This window comes from Neophocaena asiaeorientalis, unplaced genomic scaffold (assembly GCF_003031525.2).
Source record: "Neophocaena asiaeorientalis asiaeorientalis breed wild unplaced genomic scaffold, Neophocaena_asiaeorientalis_V1.1 scaffold93, whole genome shotgun sequence".
In the NCBI taxonomy this organism is placed as follows: Eukaryota; Metazoa; Chordata; class Mammalia; order Artiodactyla; family Phocoenidae; genus Neophocaena; species Neophocaena asiaeorientalis.
Genome location: NW_020174273.1, coordinates 2,705 through 27,319, shown reverse-complemented (window position 1 = coordinate 27,319; position 24,615 = coordinate 2,705).

Genomic DNA, 24,615 nt, shown 5'->3' with positions numbered 1-24,615 from the left:
AAAGTTCTTCTTTGCTCTTCAGTTGTTCCTCTAAAACTGATTGCTACTGGCAGTCACCTTGTAACCCTGAGGGCAACCAGTCTTAGCATAAAGCCAAACTGAGGACAAAAGAGATAAAAGACAGATAAAACCAGTGACTCTGATGACCTCATTAAGTCAGGTATTCAGTGAGCTTAGAAATCTGCTCCAACTTCCAGTTTTATGAGACAATAGATGATCTCATTGTTTTAGCAAGTTTATAAAAAATTCCTATTAATTAATCCAAAAGCATTCTAAATAATATAATATTCCCCATCTATTCCTTCTGGAAAACCTAGAGGGTGCTTGTGAAGAGATTCTATATAGGACAGTTTTCCAGGGGTAGCCACAGTAATTCCATACATCAAGCATCTCTGTGGCCTAGTTTTACAGAAAACTAAGTGCTTTTTACTCCATCTGTCCTCTTTTATGATAACCCCCTGTAAGACAGAATGGTCTATATATGTCTGTACTCCATTTCTGGACTATTCAGGTACTTAGCCATGTGACTTCAGGTTTCCTTGAAGAGCAAAAAATTATACTGGGTATTTATTTCAGTGTCTGGACAGCTCATGATAAGAATATTCTATTTCATTTTAGTTTTGTCAATAGGGAGGGTTGTGTGCCCAGAGGAAAATGATAACCAAAACAGTATAATGTTTTCTCATGCTTGAGAATACTAATGCTGTTAAATATTTTTTCTGAAACACTGTGTGTAATGAATGACTGGAATTCAATCCTAGGTGTAAACTTTAATTTACTCCATCTTTCCCCAATTTTTATACTTACATATTTTATTGTCCTTTGCTTTTGTAAGTAATGCCTCTAGACGTATTTTTATACAAAATCAGTATTATTCAATAGAAGTATTTTTGAATTCCTATCTTGAGCAAGATGCTTATGTATTTCAAACTTAGTACTAGATGTTCATTAGGAAATTTGATTCTTGTTATCATGGAGCTTACAAAGTACTGAGGAGAGAGATGCGAAATAAAATCTCACAATAACATATTTTTCCGTGATAAATACTATCCAAAAAACGTATGGTATTTTATGAGACTAAGAGTGAAAGAACAAATGTGTTTTCCATTAAGAAAAAATCTGAGAGAGACCTTCAAGATTGCAGAGGAGTAACACGTGGAGATCACCTTCCTCCCCACAAATACATCAAAAGTACTTCTACATGTGGAACAACTCCTACAGAACACCTACTGAACGCTGGCAGAAGACCTCAGACTTCCCAAAAGGCAAGAAAATCCCCATGTACCTGGAGAGGGCAAAGAAAAAACAGAGACAAAAGAATAGGAACGGGACCTGCACCTCTGGGAGGGAGCTGTGAAGGAGGAAAAGTTTCCACTCACTAGGAAGCCACTTCACTGACGGAGACGGGGGTGGGGTGTGTGTGGGGGAAGCTTCAGAGACACGGAGGAGAGCGCAGCAATGGGTGCAGAGAGCAAAGTGGAGAGATTCCTGCAAAGAGGCTCAGTGCTGACCAGCACTCACCAGCCTGAGACGCTTTGCTCACCCGCCGGGGGGCTGGGGACTGGGAGCTGAGGATCGGGCTTCCGAGGTCAGATCCCAGGGAGAGGACTGGGGTTGGCAGCGTGAAGACAGCGTGAAGGGGTTAGTGCACCACAGCTAACTGGGAGGGAGTCCAGGAAAAAGTCTGGACCTGCCTAAGAGGCCAGAAACTGTTGTTTCGGGATGCGCAAGGAGAGGCGCTTCCTGCTCTGTGTGCCCACAGACGGCAGAGCACAGCCTAAGCAAGCTCCAGAGATGGGCATGAGCTGCAGCTATCATCTCAGACCCCAGAGTCAGGCACGGACCACTAATGCTGCCGCCACTGCCACCAAAAATCCTGTGTGCAAGCACAGGACACTACCACACTCCCCCAGGAGCCTGTGTAGCCTGCCACTGCCAGTGTCCCATGATCCAGGGACAACTTCTCCAGGAGAACACAAGGCATGCCTCAGGCTGTTGCAATGTCACGTCAGCTTCTCCCCCTGCAGGCTCACCCCACATTCCAATTATGACTATCATACCTTTCCTCCTCTCCGACCTGAGTGATCAAGAGAGCCCTGATAAGCTGCTACTTTAATCCTTTCCTGTCTAGGCAGGAAACAGATGCCTGAGGGTGGCCTACACACAGAGGCAGGGCCAAAACCAAAGCTGAACCCCAGGAGCTGTGCGAGCAGAGGTTAGAAAGGGAAATTTCTCCATGCATCCTCAGGAGCAGCGGATTAAATCCCTGCAATCGACCTGATAAACCCTGCATCTGTGGAATACCTGAATAGACAATGAATGTTCCCAAAATTGAGGTGGTGGACTTCGGGAGCAACTGTAGATTTGGGGTTTGCTTTCTGCATCTGATTTGTTTTTGGTTTTATGTTTAACTTAGTTTAATTTTTAGTGCTTGTTATCATTGGTGGATTTGTTTATGGGTTTGGTTGCTCTCTTTTTTTTTTCTTTTAATGAGTGTGTATGTGTGTGTGTATGTTTCTTTGTGTGATTTTGTCTGTTTAGGTTTACTTTTACCTAGGGTTCTGTCTGTTTGCTTTTCTGTTATTTTTGTTTTTTTGTTTGCTTGTTTGTCTTCTCTTTTAATGAGTGTGTGTGTCTGTATGTTTCTTTGATTTTATCTGTTTAGTTTTGCTTTTACCATTTGTTTTGGGGTTCTATCTGTTTGGTTTTTTTATTTCTTTTCTTTCAAGGCATGCGGATGGCAGGGTCTTGGTGATACAGCCAGGTGTTGGGCCTGGGCTTCTGAGGAGGGACAGCCAAGTCCAGGACATTGGAAAACCAGAGACCTCCCAGCCCCATGTAGTATTAATTGGCAAGAGCTCTCCCAGAGATCTCCATCTCAACACTGAGACCTAACTCCACCCAATGGCCAGCAAGCTCCAGTGCTGGATGCCCCATGCCAAACAACTAGCAAGACAGGAACACAACCCCACTCGTTAACAGAGAGGCTGCCTAAAGTCATACTAAGTTCACTGACACCACAAAACACACCACCAGACAGAGCCCTGCCCACCAGAAGGACAAGATCCAGCCCCATCCACCAAAACACAGGCTCCAGTCCCCTCCACCAGGAAGCCTACACAGCCACTGAACCACCCTCACCCACTGGAGATAAACACAAAAATAGCAGGAATGACGAACCGGCAGCCTGTGCAAAGGAGACCCCCAAACAGAGTAACTTAAACAAAACAAGAAGACAGAGAAATATGTAGCAGATGAAGAAGCAAGGTAAAAACCCACCAGACCAAACAAATGAAAGGGAAATAGGCAGTCTACCTGAAAAAGTATTCAGAGTAATGATAGTAAAGATCCAAAATCTCGGAAATAGAATGGAGAAAATACAAGAAACGTTTAACAAGGACCTAGAAGAACTAAAGAGCAAACAAACGATGATGAACAACAAAAGAAATGAAATTTAAAATTCTCTACAAGGAATCGATAGCAGAATAACTGAGGCAGAGGAATGGATAAGTGACCTGGAACATAGAATGGTGGAAATAACTGCCACAGAGCAGAATAAAGAGAAAAGAATGAAAAGAATTGAGGACAGTCTCAGAGACCTCTGGGACAACATTAAACACACCAACATTCAAATTACAGTGGTCCCAGAAGAAGGAGAGAAAAAGAAAATGTCTGAGAAAATATATGACAAGAATACAGCTGAAAATTTCCCTGACATGTGAAAGGAAATAATCAAGTCCAGGAAGCACAGAGAGTCCCATACAGGATAAATTCAAGGAAAAACATGTCAAGACAGATATTAATCAAACTATCAAAAATTAAATACAAAGAAAAAATATTAAAATCAGCAAGGGAAAAGCAAGAAATAACATATAAGGGAATGCCCATCAGGTTAACAGCTGATCTTTCAGCAGAAACACTGCAAGGCAGAAGGGAGTGACAGGACATATTTAAAGTGCTGAAAGGGAAAAACCTACAACCAAGATTCCTCTACCCAGCAAGGATCTCATTCAGATTTGACAGAGAAATTAAAAGCTTTACAGAGAAGCAAAATTTAAGAAAATTCAGCATTACCAAACCAGCTTTACAAGAAATGCTAAAGGAACTTCTCTAGGCAGGAAACACAAGAAAAGGAAAAGACCTGCAATAACAAACCCAAAACAATTAAGAAAATGGTAATAGGAACATATATATCAATAATTACCTTAAATGTAAATGGATTAAATGCTCCAACCGAAAGACACAGACTGTCTGAATGGATACAAAAACAAGACCAATATATGTGCTGTCTATAAGAGACCCACTTCAGACCTAGGGACACATACAGACTGAAAGTGAGGGGATGGAAAAAGATACACCATGCAAACAGAAATCAAAACAAAGCTGGAGTAGCAATTCTTAAATCAGATAAAATAGACGTTAAAATAAAGACTATCAAGGGATCAATCCAAGAAGAAGATATAACAATTGTAAATATTTATGCACCCAACATAGGAGCACCTCAATACATAAGGCAAATGCTAACAGCCATAAAATGGGAAATCGACAGTAACACAGGAATAGTAGGGGACTTTAACACCCCACTTTCACCAATGGACAGATCATCCAAAATGAAAATAAATAAGGAAACACAAGCTTTAAATAACAAATTAGACCAGATACACTTAATTGATATTTATAAGACATTCCAACCAAAAACAACAGAATACATTTCCTCTGAAGTGCCCATGGAACATTCTCCAGGATAGATCATAACTTGGGTCACAAATCAAGCCTTGGTAAATTTAAGAAAATTGAAATTGTATCAGGTATCTTTCCTTATCACAAAACTATAAGACTAGATATCAATTACAGGAAAAAAATCTGTAAAAATACAAATGCATGGAAGCTAAATTATACGCTACTAAATAACCAAGAAATTACTAAAGAGATCAAAGAGGAAATAAAAAAATACCTAGAGACAAATGAAAATGAAAACATAATGGCCGAAAACCTATGGGATGCAACGAAATCAATTCTAAGAGGGAAGTTTATAACAATACAATCCTACCTTAAGAAACAAGAAAAATCCAAACAACCTAACCTTACACCTAAAGCAATTAGAGAAAGAGGGGAAAAAAAAAAACACCCAAAATTAGCAAAAGGAAATAAATCATAAAGATCAGATAAGAAAGAAGTGAAAAAGAAATGAAGGAAACAATAGCAAAGATCAATAAAACTAGAAGCTAGCCAGACTCATCAGGAAAAAAAGGGAGAAGACTCAAATCTACAGAATTAGAAATGAAAAAGGAAAAATAACAACTGACACTGCAGAAACACACAGGATCATGAGAGACTACTACAAGCAACTCTATGCCAATAAAATGGACAACCTGGAAGAAATGGACAAAATTCTTAGAAAAGTACAACCTTCCAAGACTGAACCAGGAAGATATAGAAAATATGAACAGACCAATCACAAGCTCTGAAATTGAAATTGTGATTAAAAATCCTCCAACAAACAAAAGCCCAGGACCAGATGGTTTCACAGGTGAATTTTATCAAACATTTAGAGGAGAGGTAACACATATCCCTCTCAAACGTTTCCAAAATAGAGCAGAGGGAGGAGCACTCCCAAACTCATTCTACGAGGCCACCATCAGCCTGCTACCAAAACGAGAAAAGATGTCACAAAAAAACAAAATTACATGCCAATATCACTGATGAACATAGATGCAAAAATATTCAACAAAATTCTAGCAAACAGAACCCAACAGCACATTAAAAGGATTATGTAGCATGATCAGGTGGGGGTTATCCCAGGAATGTAAGGATTCTTCAATATATGCAAATCACTCAATGTGATGCATCATATTAACAAATTGAAGGAGAAAAACCATATGATAATCTCAATAGACGCAGAAAAAGCTTTTGACAAAATTCAACACCCCTTTATGATAAAAACTTTCTAGAAAGTGGCCATAGAGGCAACCTACCTCAACATAATAAAGACCATATATGACAAACCCACAGCCAACATCATCCTCAATGGTGAGAAACTGAAACCATTTCCTCTAAGATCAGGAACAAGACAAGGTTGCCCACTCTCACCACTCTTATTCAACATAGTTTTGGAAGTTTTAGCCACAGCAATCAGAAAAGAAAAGGAAATAAAAGGAATCCAAATTGGAAAAGAAGAAGTAAAGCTGTCACTGTTTGCAGATGACATGATACTATACATAGAGAATCCTAAAGAAGCTACCAGAAAACTACTAGAGCTAATCAATGAATTTGGTAAAGTAGCAGGATACAAAATTAATGCAAAGAAATCTCTTGCATTCCTATACACTAATGATGAAAAATCTGAAAGAGAAATTAAGGAAACTCTCCCATTTACCATTGCAACAAAAAGAATAAAATACCTAGGAATAAGCCTACCTAAGGAGACAAAAGACCTGTTTGCAGAAAACTGTAAGACACTGATGAAAGAAATTAAAGATGATACAAACACATGGAGAGATATACCATGTTCTTGGATTGGAAGAATCAACATTGTGAAAATGACTCTACTACCCAAAATAATCTACAGATTCAATGCAATCCCTATGAAACTACCAATGGCATTTTTCACAGAAGTAGAAACAAAAATTTTACAATTTATATGGAAACACAAAAACCCTGAATAGCCAAAGCAATCTTGAGAAAGAAAAACAGAGCTGGAGGAATCAGGCTTCCTGACTTGAGACTATACTACAAAGCTACAGTAATCAAGACATTATGATACTGGCACAAAAACAGAAATATAGATCAATGGAACAGGATAGAAAGCCCAGAGATAAACCCGTTCACATATGGTCATCTTATTTTTGATAAGGGAGGCAAGAATAGACAATGAAGAAAAGACAGCCTCTTCAATAAGTGGTGCTGGGAAAACTGGACAGCTACATGTAAAAGAATGAAATTAGAACACTTCTTAACACCATACACAAAAATAAACTCAAAATGGATTAAATACCTAAATGTAATTCCAGACACTGTAAAACTCTTAGAGGAAAACATAGGCAGAACACTCTGTGACATAAATCACAGCAAGATCCTTTTGGACCCACCTCCTAGAGAAATAGCAATAAAAACAAATGGGACCCAAATGAAACTTAAGAGCTTTTGCACAGCAAAGGATACCATAAACAAGATGGACAGTCAACCCTCAGAATGGGAGAAAATGTTTGCAATTGAAGCAACTGACAAAGGATTAATCTCCAAAATGTACAATCAGCTAATGCAGCTCTATATCAGAAAAATAAACAACCCAATCCAAAAATGGGTAGAAGACCTAAATAGACATTTCTCCAAAGAAGATATACAGATTGCCAACAAACACATGAAAGGATGCGCAACATCACTAATCATCAGAGAAATGTAAATCAAAACCACAATGAGATATCACCTCACACTCGTCACAATGGCCATCATCAAAAAATCTACAAACAAATCCTGGAGAGGCTGTAGAGAAAAGGGAACCCTTTTGCACTGTTGGTGGGAATGTAAACTGATACAGCCACTATGGAGAACAGTATGGAGGTTCTTTAAAAAACTAAAAATAGAACTACCATATGACCCAGCAATCCCACTACTAGGCATATACCCTGAAAACCCATAATTTAGAAAAAGAGATGTACTACAGTGTTCATTGCAGCACCATTTACAATAGCCAGGACACGGCAGCAACCTAAGTGTCCATCGACAGATGAGTGGATAAAGAAGATGTGGCACATATATACAATGGAATATTACTCAGCTATAAAAAGAAATGAAATTGAGTTATTTGTAGTGAGATGGATCAACTAGAGTGTGTCATACAGAGTGAAGTAAGTCAGAAATAGAAAAACAAGTACCATATGCTAACACGTATATATGGAATCAGGAAAAAAATGGCTCTGATGAACCTAGGATCAGGACAGGAATAAAGATGCAGACATAGAGAATGGACTTGAGGACATGGTGGGGGGAGGTTAAGCTGGGATTAAGTGAAAGAGTGGCCTTGACATATATACACTACCAAATGTAAAATAGATAGCTAGTGGGAAGCAGCTGCATAGCACAGGGAGATCAGCTCGGTGCTTTGTAACCACCTAGAGGGCTGGGATAGGGAGGTTGGGAGGGAGGTGCAAGAGGAAGGGGATATGGGGATATATGTATACATATAGCTGATTCACTTTGTTATACAGCAGAAACTAACACAACATTGTAAAGCAATTATACTCCAATAAAAGTGTAAAAAAAAATTAAATAAAATGAAATAAAAATTAACAAAAAAAAATCCTTTGAGAGGGACTAATGTTTTTACTGAAGTTTGAGTGTGTTGTTGAGGAGAGTGGGCTCTTCAGGGAGAAGAAACATCTTTCAATGATGTCTAAGTGTCGGAAAGAGCTTTCTGCACTAGAGAAGCTTGAAGAAATATACTGTAACTGGATAGGAAAAGCAGAGGAATGGTTGTAACAAAGAAATTAAGCATTTGATTTTGAAGAAAGAAAATGAAATGTGGTATAATATTTAGTATAGAGAAAAACAGAAGAGCCTTGTGTGTTGATACAGTTATGGTCTACTGGAAAATTCCAAGTGAAGAAACTAAAATACAATAAAGTAATAATGATTAGATTTTCTATGTATTTCTTTATAATAGCTCAGCAAACATTTTTCATAAAGGGCCAGAAAATAAGTATTTTAGGTTTTGAAGCCATATGGTTTCTATCTCAACTCTAGAAATCTACCATTGTAGAATTGAAGTAAGCATAGTCTATAGGTAAAAGAATGAGATAAAACTCCACAGATGGATTGAAATTTAATTACGAAGTGTTATCTGGAACTCTATTTCAATAAATTTGAAAACATAATAATTTATGTGTAAAATACCAATCTTTATTTTAAATTAATTAGGATACTTGAATAGATCAATCACCTTAGAAAAGAGATGCAGAAAAAGATTTTGCATCTTTTTTTCAACATTCATTCATAATAAAACCTTTCAACAAAGTGTGGAAGGAACTTACCTCAACACAATAAATGTTGTATATGAGAAGCCCACAGCTAATATAATAATTAATGGTGGAAAATGGAAAGCTTTTGTTCTAAGATCCAGCACATGGCAAGGATGCCCACCCTTGCCAATTCTATTTAACATAGTACTGCAATTTCTAGCCAGAGAAAGTAGATAAGAAAAAGGAATAAAAATCATCCAAATAAGAAAGAAAAAATAAAATAATCTCTGTTTTCAGATAATACAGTCATATCTGTAGGAAAATCTAAGGATTCAATAAAAAAATCTGTTAGTATAATAAACAAATCCAGTAAATTGCAGGGTACAAAATCACTGTACAGAAATCAGTCACATTTTCCATAGTCAATAATAATGTATTGCATATTTAAAAGTTGCTAAGAGAGTAGATCTTAAAAGTTCTAATCACAAGAAAAAAATTTTTTAACTATGTATGGTGATGGATGTTAACTAGACTTATGGTGATGAGCTTTCTGCAATATATACAAATATCGAATTATTACATTGTACACCTGAAACTAATATAGTGTTATATGTCCATCATAACTGAAAAAAAATCAGTCATATTTCTACACATAAACAATAAACTGTTCAAAAAGAAAATTAAGAAAAATTTCCCATTCACAGTAACAACCAAAAGGATAAAATACTTGAGGATAAACTTAACCAAAGAGGTGAGACACAGTCAAATGGAAAGATATCCAGTGTTTGTAGATTGAAAGAATTAATACTGTTGAAATGTTTGTACTACCCAAAGAGATCTACAGATTCAATGCAATCCCTCTCAAAATCCCAATGATGCTCTTTGTAGAAATAGAAAAAACAATACCAAAATTCATATGGAACTACAAAAAACCCCAAATAGCCAAAGCAGTCTTGAGCAAGAAGTGTAAAGCTGGAAGAATGACACTTCCTGATTTCAAAATACATTACAAAACTACAGTAATAAAAACAGTATGGAACTAGCATAAAAACAGATATGTAGAACAAAGGAACGGAGTAGAGAGGCCAGAAATAAATCCAGGTTTCTAAGGACAACTGATCTTCAACAAAGCTGCCAAGAACCCACAATGAGGAAATGGTAGTTTTCTTTAATGAGTAATGCTAATAAAACTGAATATTAACATGCTGGAGAATAAAATTGGACACTTATACCACATATAAAAATCAACTCAAAATAGATTAAAGTATTAAATGTAAACCTGAATCTATAAAATTACAATAATAAAACATAAGGAAAAAGCTTACTGAAATGGGTCTTGGCAATGAGTTTTGGGATATGACACCAAAAGCACAGGCAACTAAAGCAAAATAGACAAACAGGACTACATCAAACTAAAAAGCTTTGGCACAGCAAAAGAATCACCAGAATGAACTGGCAACCTAAGAATGGGAGAAAATATTGCAAATCTTATATCTGATAAGGAGCTAATATCCAAAATAGGTAAGGAACTCATACAAATCAATAGCAAAAGCACAGACCAATTTAAAAAATGGACCAAGGGCCTGAATAGACCTTTGTCAAAAGAAGACATCAGAATGGCCAAAAGTTACATTAAATGCTGCTCAATGTCACTAATCAAGGAAATTCAAATTTAAACCTCAATGAGTTGTCACCTCATACCTGTTAGAATGACTGTCATCAAAAACAAAGAATAACACGTATTGGAAGGATATGGAGAAAAAGAACCTTTGTCCACTGTATGTAGGAATGTAAATTCATATAGCGATTATGGAAAACAATAAGGAGGTTCCTCAAAAGATTAAAAATGGAAGTACCTTATGATCTAGCAATCCCACTTCTACCTATACAGCATATCCAAAAGAAATGAAATCAGTATCTCAAGAAGATCTGCACCCCTATGTTCGTTGCAGTATTATTCACAACAGCCAAATAAGGAAACAACCTAAATGCTCATCAATGGATGAATGGGTAAAGAAAATGTAGATATATAATAGATTATTCAGCCTTAAAAAAAAGAATGAAATCCTGACACTTGTGACAACATTGAGGAACCTGGAGGACATTATGCTAAATAAAATAATCCAGATTCAGAAAGATGAGCACTGTGTGATCTCACTTAATATGTGGAATCTAAAATAGTCATGGAACTCATGGAAACAGAGAGTATAATGGTGAGTTCCAGGAGGCAGGGTGGGAGGAGGAAAGGAGGAGATGTTGGTCAAGGGGTACATAGTTTTAGTCATGTAAGATGAATAATTTCTAATAAACAGCAGTGTGACTATAGTTAACAATATTGTATTGTATACTTGAAATTTTCTGAGAGGGTAAATCTTAAGGGTTCATACCAGGCGCACACACACAAAAGCAAATGATAACTATGCAAGGTGATAGATATGTTAATTAGTTTAAGTGTAGTGATTATTTCACAATGTTTACATATATCAAAACAAAGCTGTACACTTTAAATATAAATAATTTTTATTTGTCAGTTATACCTTAGTAAAGCTGGAAAAAATAACAGAAAAAGGAAATGAAGTAAAGATATTTGGACAGTTAATTTGTCTACAAACTTTATTTATTTTTTTTATTTGCTGTACGCAGGCCTCTCACTGTTGTGGCCTTTCCCTTTGTGGAGCGCAGGCTCTGGATGCGCAGGCTCAGCGGCCACGGCTCACGGGCCCAGCCACTCCGCGGCATGTGGAATCTTCCCGGACCGGGGCACGAACCCGTGTCCCCTGCATCGGCAGGCGGACTCTCAACCACTGCGCCACTAGGGAAGCCCCGTCTACAAACTTTAAATGGTAAGTAACTTTAATGATATTGAACCCATTTCAGTCATGAAATAAAATGTAAAACTTTTTTATTCCTTTTGTAAAATAAAAATATAGCAACATAAAAAGATTAAGGTTAAAGCCCAGTTCTATATCAAATGTAATTGATATGTTTATATATACAATATAAATAATATAATAAACAGTGTACTGAAAGCATAATATGTTATGATAAACTAGAGTATATCGCAAGACTGAAAATTTATCTCAGTAACAGTAATACTATCAATACATCTCATAATATCCATAAAATAAAACATTAATATTTTCTCTAATATCCAGGCAAATTTCTTGGTATCATTTGAAATTTGTTTCTAATAAAATCTCCAAGCAAAATGGAAATTGTAATCAAAATCATTTATCAAATTTTAATAGCAAGCAACACTTTAGATAACAGGTCTCTAAATCTTCAGCATGGAGAAACCAGGATTATGACAGAGAGGGATAGCATCCACATTATTATGCAATATTATTATAAATTTTCAGTTACAACCAATAAGATAACATGAAATAATCTTTATAAATTTTAAAAATGAAGAGATAAAATATATCTTTTTGATGATGTATTTTTGTACCTACCAAAACTAAGAGACAAGTAAATTCTTAAAAAAACTATTAAGGGATCTAGGAAAATTGAAGGGATGTAAAATATAATTTATAACTAGGTCTTTCCTATTAGAAGTAGTAACAGGATTTTTTAATAATCCATTCAACACAGTAGAAAAGCTATGATACTTTGGAATAAACTTAAAGGGAAAGTACCCAACTTTTATGAAGAAAGTAATACAGTTTTATTGAAGGATATAAAACAAGACCAGAACAAAGGGAAGGAATGTACCATATTGTTTGATGGAAACATAACATGTTTATGAAATCGTCTATTTTTCCAAAATTATATTAAAATTCAATGTGATTCCAATTTGAAATCAATGTTTAGAGTTATGCTGTGACCTTTATGCCAATGTGAAAGTTTTGCCTTGTTTGTTTGTTTACAAACTTGGAACTATTTATTGATTGTGAGGAGAAACTTTTGTACAAACAAGGCATGAGGAGAAGGGGGAAACTGTCCAGTGCTGGCAAAGGTAGTGGGGACTGGAGAGTGGGCCTGACAATACACCAAGAATCAGGAGAAGTTTTCTGAAAACTAGCTCAACTCCTAAACATGCTTCATGGGAACTAGGCTTCAGGACACAGTCCATGTGGAAGGGGGCAGACAAGGTTGGTTCTAGAAGCCAAGAAGTTTAACTCCAGTGGAGTCCCTTCAGTGGAGTCTGATCCACTGTGGTAGGGACATAACCCCCTCCGAGATCTACTTTCAATCATAGCTCCCTCTGTAATTTTATTACAAGGGGCCTCCAGTCTTTGAGCCCGGGATGTTGGCGGTGGGTCAGAGCACCTTAACTAGCCACCAAAATTATTCAGAGAATGGTTAGGCGAGAATCTTCTAGATTTTAATGTGTAATATAGCTTAAAACAACTAACAAACCAAACTCAGAATCTACAGAGAAAATATCCAATCATAATGAGGATAAAGAAAGGCAAAATCAGGAAAACTGAAGCTGAGAGAATTTCTGGCCAGTAGAATGGTATTAAAGGAAATACTAAAGGATGTTTTTCAGGCTGAAGGGAAACACCACCCATTGGAACTCATGTATAGACGAAATGAAAACAGAAATTTTTGTTATTAAAAAAAAAACAGCATTTTTCCTGCTCTTAATTTAGTTGAAGAACAACTATCTGTATTAAGCCAAAATAATTACAGTATATGGTATAACTGTCCCAGGCGATACAAAATAAATAAATAAATAGTGAGAAAAGAAATCAGTGAAATAAAAAAAACTACTCAACATAAATACAATTAATAGAGACAAAAGTTGTTTTTCCTGAAAAAAGTTAATAAAATTGATAGACTCCAAACGACTATTTAAGAAAAGGGAGAGATGGTGATCGTGATTACCAATATTAGGACGTAAAAGTATTTATTACTACAATCGTGAAGGATTTGAAGAAGAAGGCAGCCCAGGGCTTGTGTTGAACTAGAAATCAGAGTGGGGTTTGAGAAAAATCAAGTACTGACATTTCTGGTAAGACATTGATGATGAAGTTATCCTTAGATTTGGCAATGTGGGGTTTGGTGGGGTCCTCCAAAGACCACTTATAATAGAGTAAGAGGAGCGATGTCAAACTGTAGTTGATTAGTTGAGTAGTGTTTAGGTGATCCTTTGAAAAAAAAATTATATGCAGATAGTTCCTTCAATAAGTTTGGCTGTGGAGTAGAAGAAAATACAGTCTACCTGGAAAGGAACATATAGTCAATATGAACTGTTTTCTTCTTTCTTTTAATTTTTTTTATTTAAAAGTAAACTAATGTTTACTCAACAGCAAGGAAATTGGCCAGCAGAACAAAAGAACATTAGTTCCTCTGCTCTGTAAAAGATATTTGGAGATAAATGACATCAGTTGTTTTTATTGTCTGAAAACCTTGCTGCAAAGAACCAATAATCTTGGTTAAATGTAAAAATATAATGTTATTTTTTGTGTGTTCACCTTCCTTTCAATAATAAGAAGGCTCTTAAGGATTTATAATTGTAGCTTATTGAATGTAACATTCACAGTGGAACTGATGGATGTTGGCGGTGGGTCAGAGCACCTTAACTAGCCACCAAAATTATTCAGAGAATGGTTAGGCGAGAATCTTCTAGATTTTAATGTGTAATATAGCTTAAAACAACTAACAAACCAAACTCAGAATCTACAGAGAAAATATCCAATCATAATGAGGATAAAGAAAGGCAAAATCAGGAAAACTGAAGCTGAGAGAATTTCTGGCCAGTAGAATGGTATTAAAGGAAATACTAAAGGATGTTTTTCAGGCTGAAGGGAAACACCACCCATTGGAACTCATGTATAGACGAAATGAAAACAGAAATTTTTGTTATTAAAAAAAACCAGCATTTTTCCTGCTCTTAATTTAGTTGAAGAACAACTATCTGTATTAAGCCAAAATAATTACAGTATATGGTATAACTGTCCCAGGCGATACAAAATAAATAAATAAATAGTGAGAAAAGAAATCAGTGAAATAAAAAAAACTACTCAACATAAATACAATTAATAGAGACAAAAGTTGTTTTTCCTGAAAAAAGTTAATAAAATTGATAGACTCCAAACGACTATTTAAGAAAAGGGAGAGATGGTGATCGTGATTACCAATATTAGGACGTAAAAGTATTTATTACTACAATCGTGAAGGATTTGAAGAAGAAGGCAGCCCAGGGCTTGTGTTGAACTAGAAATCAGAGTGGGGTTTGAGAAAAATCAAGTACTGACATTTCTGGTAAGACATTGATGATGAAGTTATCCTTAGATTTGGCAATGTGGGGTTTGGTGGGGTCCTCCAAAGACCACTTATAATAGAGTAAGAGGAGCGATGTCAAACTGTAGTTGATTAGTTGAGTAGTGTTTAGGTGATCCTTTGAAAAAAAAATTATATGCAGATAGTTCCTTCAATAAGTTTGGCTGTGGAGTAGAAGAAAATACAGTCTACCTGGAAAGGAACATATAGTCAATATGAACTGTTTTCTTCTTTCTTTTAATTTTTTTTATTTAAAAGTAAACTAATGTTTACTCAACAGCAAGGAAATTGGCCAGCAGAACAAAAGAACATTAGTTCCTCTGCTCTGTAAAAGATATTTGGAGATAAATGACATCAGTTGTTTTTATTGTCTGAAAACCTTGCTGCAAAGAACCAATAATCTTGGTTAAATGTAAAAATATAATGTTATTTTTTGTGTGTTCACCTTCCTTTCAATAATAAGAAGGCTCTTAAGGATTTATAATTGTAGCTTATTGAATGTAACATTCACAGTGGAACTGATGGCCAGTTAGTCAAGGATCTGTTGAATTAAGTAAAACTGCAATTTACATGCTGTAAATAAAATGAAAGGGGAAAAAGCAGCATGAGTTAAGAGAAAAAGATTTTAAAATCTTGTAGGCAACTGACCTCTGCTTCAGATGAATGCATTTATGTACATGCAAATACATTTAAGTTTAGTAAATGTATCTTGAATTCCATGGATAAAATGGCCCAAAGTCTATAATTATGTTGTTCATTGTGTTAGGCAATTATTGTCAATTTTAATGCTTTGCCACTGTATCATGCCTTAGGCAAATACTCTCCATGTTCATGAATATTGGAGAGAGCAAGTCATAAATCTGTAAACTGAACATAAGCATCTTTCAAGCTGTCGGACCTCTTGCAGTGCTTGCAGAGCTTAACATATTTTAATCTGTGCAGTGCTGTTATTATTTGCTGCCTTCCGTCTTTCTGTCCATCTTCCTGCCTCCTGTCTATCCATCGATCCATCATTTTTTCCAATTAAGGGCAAGCTCGATGACAGACATGACAGGCACTCACTCTCCAATGCCACAGATTCTAAGTAGAAGTAATTACTGTGTATGAAGCAGAAGCTGTGCACCAATGTTGCTACCACAGGTTCCTATGACAGTCAACTTACTTGTTGAGTAATAGACATGGGTATGAAGTGAAGGGTGGGGAATACTGAATGCATTCTCAGCAAAGATTATGACAATCCTTTTCTATTTTTACCAAGTGAAAGTGAAATTTACGTTTCTCTGAATTGATAATTGAGGAGCTCATTTGATAATGGATACTGGGATACTCTGAATAAGGCAGCCCTGGAGGGGAAGAGTTTTGGAAAAATGCTACATGTTTTATGTACAGAAATACCCTTGACTTTCTCTTGTTATAGGACTTGTCATTAGAAATAAGAAAACTGTAACTTGCAGCTAAGCCATGATAATATCTATTTATTCAGCTATAAGTAAATTATGTATAAAATATTAGACACACATAATTTGTATATATCACCACATATGATTTGTCTATATTTAGTAAACTCAGAAGGTATTTTTCTGTTTGTAACCCTATTATAGAAGATGTACTAGTTTTTAAACCAATGTAGTAATCCTTGGCTCTTAAAAATAAAAATAGTGAGTTGGGTATCTGGTTAGAAATGCAAGTTTTCTGAGAGTCAAAAGAAAAATACATCCAAATTATATTTACTAATACAATTATATCAGAGTAGACTGCAGGCAATCATTTTACTTGGTCTGGTGTGATATAATTTGAAATGTAATTTTTGTAAAGAAGCAGGAGATGTCACTTTTTACAGTGATATAATACCCAATGACAAGATTGTTGTCTGTAGTATAATGTACCCAATTAAGGGGCCTGGGATTTGCTTGGGGGAAATGACTGGTTCTGTGTTTGAGGCAGGAAATGTATAAGATGTATCTAACACGTATTAAAACACCAGAAAAATTGGCTACTCGAAACTAGTGGGGTCATGTCAAGAGGACCCAAGAGTCAGTCAGCTTGAATAGAATCTTTAAGCCAATGATAAGATAGTTAAAAAAAAATTTTTTAATGACCTCACAGTTGATTAAAACTCTAAATGTAGAAAATGAGTTCATAGAGATAGTGATAAAAAGAAGAAAAAAGTAACATATCAAAATGATAAAATCATTAGAGTTTGCTTAAACATCAACTCATTACTCTCAAAATAGATAATGGTAAGGAAATACACATTTTACTATCTTTATGGTAGGAACTGTATTTTAGATAGTCAAATAGCTCTGAGGGTCACTGTTCTTAAAAATGAATTCTATCTCAAAAATGGAGAAGAAATGATCAAATTTAAATAACTTTTTGCAATCTATATTGAAATAATGGATTTAGGCAACAGTCATGATGGTTACCATTGTACTAAGGTGGAATGCTAATGGGAAGAATTATAAAGAAGGAGTTATGTCATGACTGGAATGCAGTAATCAATCTTAGTATCAGAAGCAGGTTACCATGAAGGTAATTAAGCTTCAGGTTCCCTTATTTGCATATGTCACTTCCAAGCTCTGGGAGGGGCCAGAACAGTGTATGATGTTTGAAGAAATTAGTTAGGTTTTATGAATTTTAATTTTTGTGTCTGTAATTTCTTTACTATTCTAACTAAACATTTACATTTGTCACTTTTTTTGTAATTCTGTAGCCTTTTTGTTAAAGAAGAGACTTCAAATTGTAAAAGCTTCAGGCCTTAACTAATCTAGACTTATTCCTGATTAGAATCACTAGTCCTGATACAAACAAACATACTATGCTTCTCCATGTTATGCAATTGGATCACCCAAAATTATCTACACAGTATTCTTTTTTTTTTTAATAATTCTTTCTTTCTTTATTTATTTTTGGCTGTGTTGAGTCTTCATTTCCGTGCGGGGGCGTTCTCCAGTTGTGGCAAGCAGGGGCCACTCTTCATTGCAGTGTGTGCACCTCTCACTATCGTGGCCTCTCTTGTGGAGCACAGGCTCCAGACATGCAGGCTCAGTAGTTGTGGCTCACGGGCCTAGTTGCTCCTCAGCATGTGGGATCTTCCCAGACCAGGGCTCGAACCCATGTCTCCTGCATTGGCAGGCAGATTCTCAACCACTGCGCTACCAAGGAAGCCCTACACAGTATTCTTGACAAAATTTTTGAAGTTTAATATATTCAAACTTTTATATCTAACTAAAATATTCAGAAAATATGGAGAACAGTACTTGCAGCTAAGCCATGATAATATCTATTTATTCAGCTATAAGTAAATTATGTATAAAATATTAGACACACATAATTTGTATATATCACCACATATGATTTGTCTATATTTAGTAAAGTCAGAAAGTATTTTTCTGTTTGTAACCCTATTATAGAAGATGTACTAGTTTTTAAACCAATATAGTAATCCTTGGCTCTTAAAAATAAAAATAGTGAGTTGGGTATCTGGTTAGAAATGCAAGTTTTCTGAGAGTCAAAAGAAAAATACATCCAAATTATATTTACTAATACAATTATATCAGAGTAGACTGCAGGCAATCATTTTACTTGGTCTGGTGTGATATAATTTGAAATGTAATTTTTGTAAAGAAGCAGGAGATGCCACTTTTTACAGTGATATAATACCCAATGACAAGATTGTTGTCTGTAATATAATGTACCCAATTAAGGGGGCCTGGGATTTGCTTGGGGGAAATGACTGGTTCTGTGTTTGAGGCAGGAAATGTATAAGATGTATCTAACACGTATTAAAACACCAGAAAAATTGGCTACTCGAAACTAGTGGGGTCATGTCAAGAGGACCCAAGAGTCAGTCAGCTTGAATAGAATCTTTAAGCCAATGATAAGATAGTTAAAAAAAAATTTTTTAATGACCTCACAGTTGATTAAAACTCTAAATGTAGAAAATGAGTTCATAGAGATAGTGATAAAAAGAAGAAAAAAGTAACATATCAAAATGATAAAATCATTAGAGTTTGCTTAAACATCAACTCATTACTCTCAAAATAGATAATGGTAAGGAAATACACATTTTACTATCTTTATGGTAGGAACTGTATTTTAGATAGTCAAATAGCTCTGAGGGTCACTGTTCTTAAAAATGAATTCTATCTCAAAAATGGAGAAGAAATGATCAAATTTAAATAACTTTTTGCAATCTATATTGAAATAATGGATTTAGGCAACAGTCATGATGGTTACCATTGTACTAAGGTGGAATGCTAATGGGAAGAATTATAAAGAAGGAGTTATGTCATGACTGGAATGCAGTAATCAATCTTAGTATCAGAAGCAGGTTACCATGAAGGTAATTAAGCTTCAGGTTCCCTTATTTGCATATGTCACTTCCAAGCTCTGGGAGGGGCCAGAACAGTGTATGATGTTTGAAGAAATTAGTTAGGTTTTATGAATTTTAATTTTTGTGTCTGTAATTTCTTTACTATTCTAACTAAACATTTACATTTGTCACTTTTTTTGTAATTCTGTAGCCTTTTTGTTAAAGAAGAGACTTCAAATTGTAAAAGCTTCAGGCCTTAACTAATCTAGACTTATTCCTGATTAGAATCACTAGTCCTGATACAAACAAACATACTATGCTTCTCCATGTTATGCAATTGGATCACCCAAAATTATCTACACAGTATTCTTTTTTTTTTTAATAATTCTTTCTTTCTTTATTTATTTTTGGCTGTGTTGAGTCTTCATTTCCGTGCGGGGGCGTTCTCCAGTTGTGGCAAGCAGGGGCCACTCTTCATTGCAGTGTGTGCACCTCTCACTATCGTGGCCTCTCTTGTGGAGCACAGGCTCCAGACATGCAGGCTCAGTAGTTGTGGCTCACGGGCCTAGTTGCTCCTCAGCATGTGGGATCTTCCCAGACCAGGGCTCGAACCCATGTCTCCTGCATTGGCAGGCAGATTCTCAACCACTGCGCTACCAAGGAAGCCCTACACAGTATTCTTGACAAAATTTTTGAAGTTTAATATATTCAAACTTTTATATCTAACTAAAATATTCAGAAAATATGGAGAACAGGGAAAAAGTTAAACTACCTCATAAGGAAGCAATCAATAAAATCCAAAATTTGGAGTGTACTATAGAATAATTGCCTACATTTCTTTAAAATTTTAATAGAATTGAAAAACAAAAAGTTAAAATGGAGGATTTTGCGTGATTTTTAAAAATTCTGATGTGATCAAAAACTGTGAAAATACATTTTTTAGAAGGTAAAGGAAATTGATTATGAATTGAATATTATTACATAACATTAATAAATAATTAAATTTGTAACAAGTGCTAATGTGATTGTGTTTATGTAAGAAATATTTTATTACTATTTTTGAGATTCATATTAACGTTAAAGTTGTTTGGTTTAAAGAACAAATATTAGGGGATAGATTTGAAACTTTTTTTTTTTAAGCTAGATGATGAATTCATAAGATTTATTGACCTTTCTTCTTTGGTAAATATTTGAAAATTTTTATAATTTAAAAATATTTGTTAAATTTCCCCATAAACATTCTGTTTACTTACACCATGACCAAGTGGGATTTATTCCTGGAATGCAAGGGTGGTTCAGCATATGAAAATCAATGTAATATTGATACATCACATTAGCAGAAAAAACCAAACCAGACCAGAACAAAACACATGATCATCTCAATGGATTAAGAAAGAGCATTTGACAAAATTTAACACATTTCATGATAAAAACACTCTAAAAACTAGGAATAGAAGGAAATCACCTCAACATAATAAAGGCCGTATATGAAAAACTCATAGCTTATTGTTCAGACTTGAAAGAGAAGGAAATCCTGGCATGTGCTACAGCAAGGATGAACCTTGCTTCATGTTATGCTAGAAGAAGTAGGCCAGTCACAGAAGGATAAATGTTGCAACATCCCACTTGTGTGGGAATAGCTAGGGTGCTTAGGTTCATGGAGACAGATACTGTTACTTGGGGCTGTGGGGAGGAGGAAATTGGGAGTTGGTATCTAATGGGTATAGAATTTCAGTTGGGGAGCATGGAGAGATTCCAGAGATGGATGGTGGTGATGGTTGCACAGCAATGTGGGTACGCTTAATGCCACAGAGCTGAAGTGATAAGAATTGTGGATTTTGCCACAATAGAAAAAAATGAAAAAGTAACTATTAATGAAATATTTTTTAATTAAAAATACACAAAAGATATATAAAAATACTGTGTTTACCAAAAGGCATGCATTACTTCATATTTATACTTCCACAGTTACAAACTCAACCTTTCTCAGTAATTTCTGGTGGTAAATATGGATTGGTGCTTTTCACACTCATTAATCAATAATGTAGACTCCTGTGGGGACCTCCTTGAATTTTCACATGTATAATAATCCCATCAAAGGCTTTCTTCCCATCTCTGTTGCAGTGTTTTGCATTTCTAGTGTTCTTTCTTAGGATTTCCATCTCTCTGCTGACATTATCCATCTGTTTTTGCATGCTGTTTATCCATTAGAGCTCTTAACATATTAATTATAGTTCTTTCAAAATCCTGGTATGATCATTCCCAATCCCTGCGATGTGTGGTTCCTTCTATCTCTTGTGTTTTCTTTGCCTTTTACTATGCCTTGTAATTTTTCCTGACAGCCAGATTTGAACAAAGAACTGCTGTAAACAGGCCGTTAGTAATGTGGTGGTAAGGTGTGGGGGGAGGGGAAGTGTTCTATAATTCTATACCTATAATTCTGTAATCTCTACTAACTAGTTCTCAGTTGTTTAGTGGGTCAGTGCCTTTGGAGCTTCATGAGTGTTTTTCAGTTTTTGTCTCTCTCCTTAGGTGAATGAGGATGGCTCAAGTGGGCTAGAGCTGTGTATTCCCCCTCTCCTATGTGGAAGGCTACAGCTGACTACAGTTGGGTATTTCCCTTCTCCCAGGTGAGCTAGGCTCTGCTAATATAGCAGCCAATTAGACTATGGTTAATTAATTTCTCCTGAGCGCTGGCCTTGTTAAGTAGAACAGCCTGCTCTCTGGCATATTTCAAAATGGCTCCTCTTCCCTTCCGGCTGCTGACAGCACAAGGGGATTTTTCTCTGATACTTACTGTGAGAATCCAGTTGAGCTCCTGGAGGTAAAACTCACTAAAGTGTGGGAGCCCCACTATGACTGGGCTCCCCTGGAGTTTTTAACCGTCAGGATTGTCCACACTGAGACTCCAGCAATTAGACAATTCCAGTTCAGGTTCCTGCTCCGGCACTGGTTCCCTTGCCAGTTTCTGCCCGCTAGACTCTGCTCAGGTGAGTCATGACTCTCTCTATTCACTTGTCTGACTTTCCAGTCCTGGAGACAGCAGTTTGCACTGTGTCCTCCCCCTCTGTTATGAATTCAAGAAGAGTTGTTGATTTTCCACTCTGTTCAGCATTTTACTGGTTGTTAGGACAGGTTGTTCAAGCTTCTTTCATGTAGATCAAAAACCTGAAGTCTGCAGGGGTTTTGTGAATATGTTTTAAAATAAGTTGAGTAAATATCTAGGAGCATGACTGCTGGATTGTGTGGTAAGAGTATGTTTAGCTTTGTAAGAAATTGCCAACTGTCTTCCAAAGTGGCTGAACCTTTTGCATTCTTGCCGTCAGTGAATGAGAGTTCCTGTTGCTCTGCATCCATGACAGCAATTGGTACTGTTAAAATTTTGGATTTTAAATCTTAATGGTTGTGTAGTGGTATCTCTTTGTTGTTTTAATTTGCAGTTCCCTAATGACAAATAATTTTCAGCATATTCCTGTTTATTTGCCATCTGAATGTCCTTTTTGGTGAGGTATCCAGATATTTTGCCTTAATTTTTTTTTTTATTGTTGAGTTTTAAAATATCTTTCTGTATTTTGCCTACAATACCTTTATCAGACATGGGTTTTCCAAATAGTTTATCCCAATCTATGGCTTGTCTTTCTATTCCCTTAAAAGTTTACTTCAGAGCTTAGAAATTTTTAATTTTAAAAATCCAACCTACCAAGTTTTTCTTTCATGGAATGCGCTTTTGGTATTGTGTCTAAAAATGTGTCACCAAGTTCAAGGTCACATAGATTGTTCCTTACTTTACTTTCATACTGGTATACTTCAGCATCTTCTTATTTGCAAACTTCCTTTTTAAGCATTGCAATTCAGTAAAAGCCCCCAAACCTGAAGATTTTTAACCTCCTAATTATCTAATCTTTAATTATTGGTTTTTCAGTCTGAACATGATGTAATCAAAATATAAAGGACTTTCTACCAAAATAGTTCTATGTTTTTAAACACACTTAAGTTGTTTATAAAGCTTCTCTTCAAAAGCTTAAATATTGATATTTGAAGAGAGGTAGCAAAGAGAAAATTCACACTGCCATGTGGGAACTTTTATTATTTTGCTGTTCTAGTTTCCCATTAGTAAATTTCACTTTGGTAAATTTTTAAAACCACCACTTATTTTCTTTTTGAGTTTTATTGAGAAATAATTGATGTATATTACTGTATAAGTTTAAGGCACACAGCATGATGGTCTGAATTACATGTATTCTGAAATGATTACCACAGTGGTTTCAGCTGATATCCATCATCTCCTATAGCTACAATAAAAAGAAAAGAAATAAGAAAAAAATATTCTCATTGTGATAAGAACTCTTAGAATTTACTCTTTTAACAACTCTCTGAGATATCATACAGCAGTGTTAACTGCTATTAATTTTTTAATAAACATCTCTGTTAATTGAGATAAAGTTTAACACATTTCTGGACACAAGGTGCTGACACAACTTGGAATCCATGTGTCTTTTACATTGACTCTCGTTTCCAAAGGAATTTAACATACGAAAATTCTTATACATTTTGAGTTTGATGTTTTTTAATACATTATAGATAAATAGACATAATAGATAAATTTTGATAAAAATTGAAGAATCAAACCCATGTATTCAGTACCCTAGAAACCTCAAACCAAAAGGAAATAGTAAACATGATCACAAAAGGAAATAATATGGAAGGAAAGCATAGGCTTTTATAAGTTGTCCTACAATCATCTTCTCTTACATTATAACTCTAATGGCTTTAAACTCATTAATCTACATGTATTTAGTCAGCTTTTTTCAGTGATTATAGAACAATCTCTTAAATGATTTATGATTAAAATTGACTAATCTGGACAGGAAAATCTCTTTATATAATAAAAAAGTTCCATGTGAAATACTCTATTTAAATTAAGAGGAACAGTTATGGAAAATTCCTACCACGTAGTGACCTGGCACAATGAAAGTACTCAAATATGTTTGCTGAATAAGTTATAAAATGATAATAAAAAGTTAGCAGAGCAAATAAAGATGAATAAATTAGATCCACATTTTTGAGTCTAGATTGACAAGATTATTAATATTTGCTTAATATCATTAGGTACTT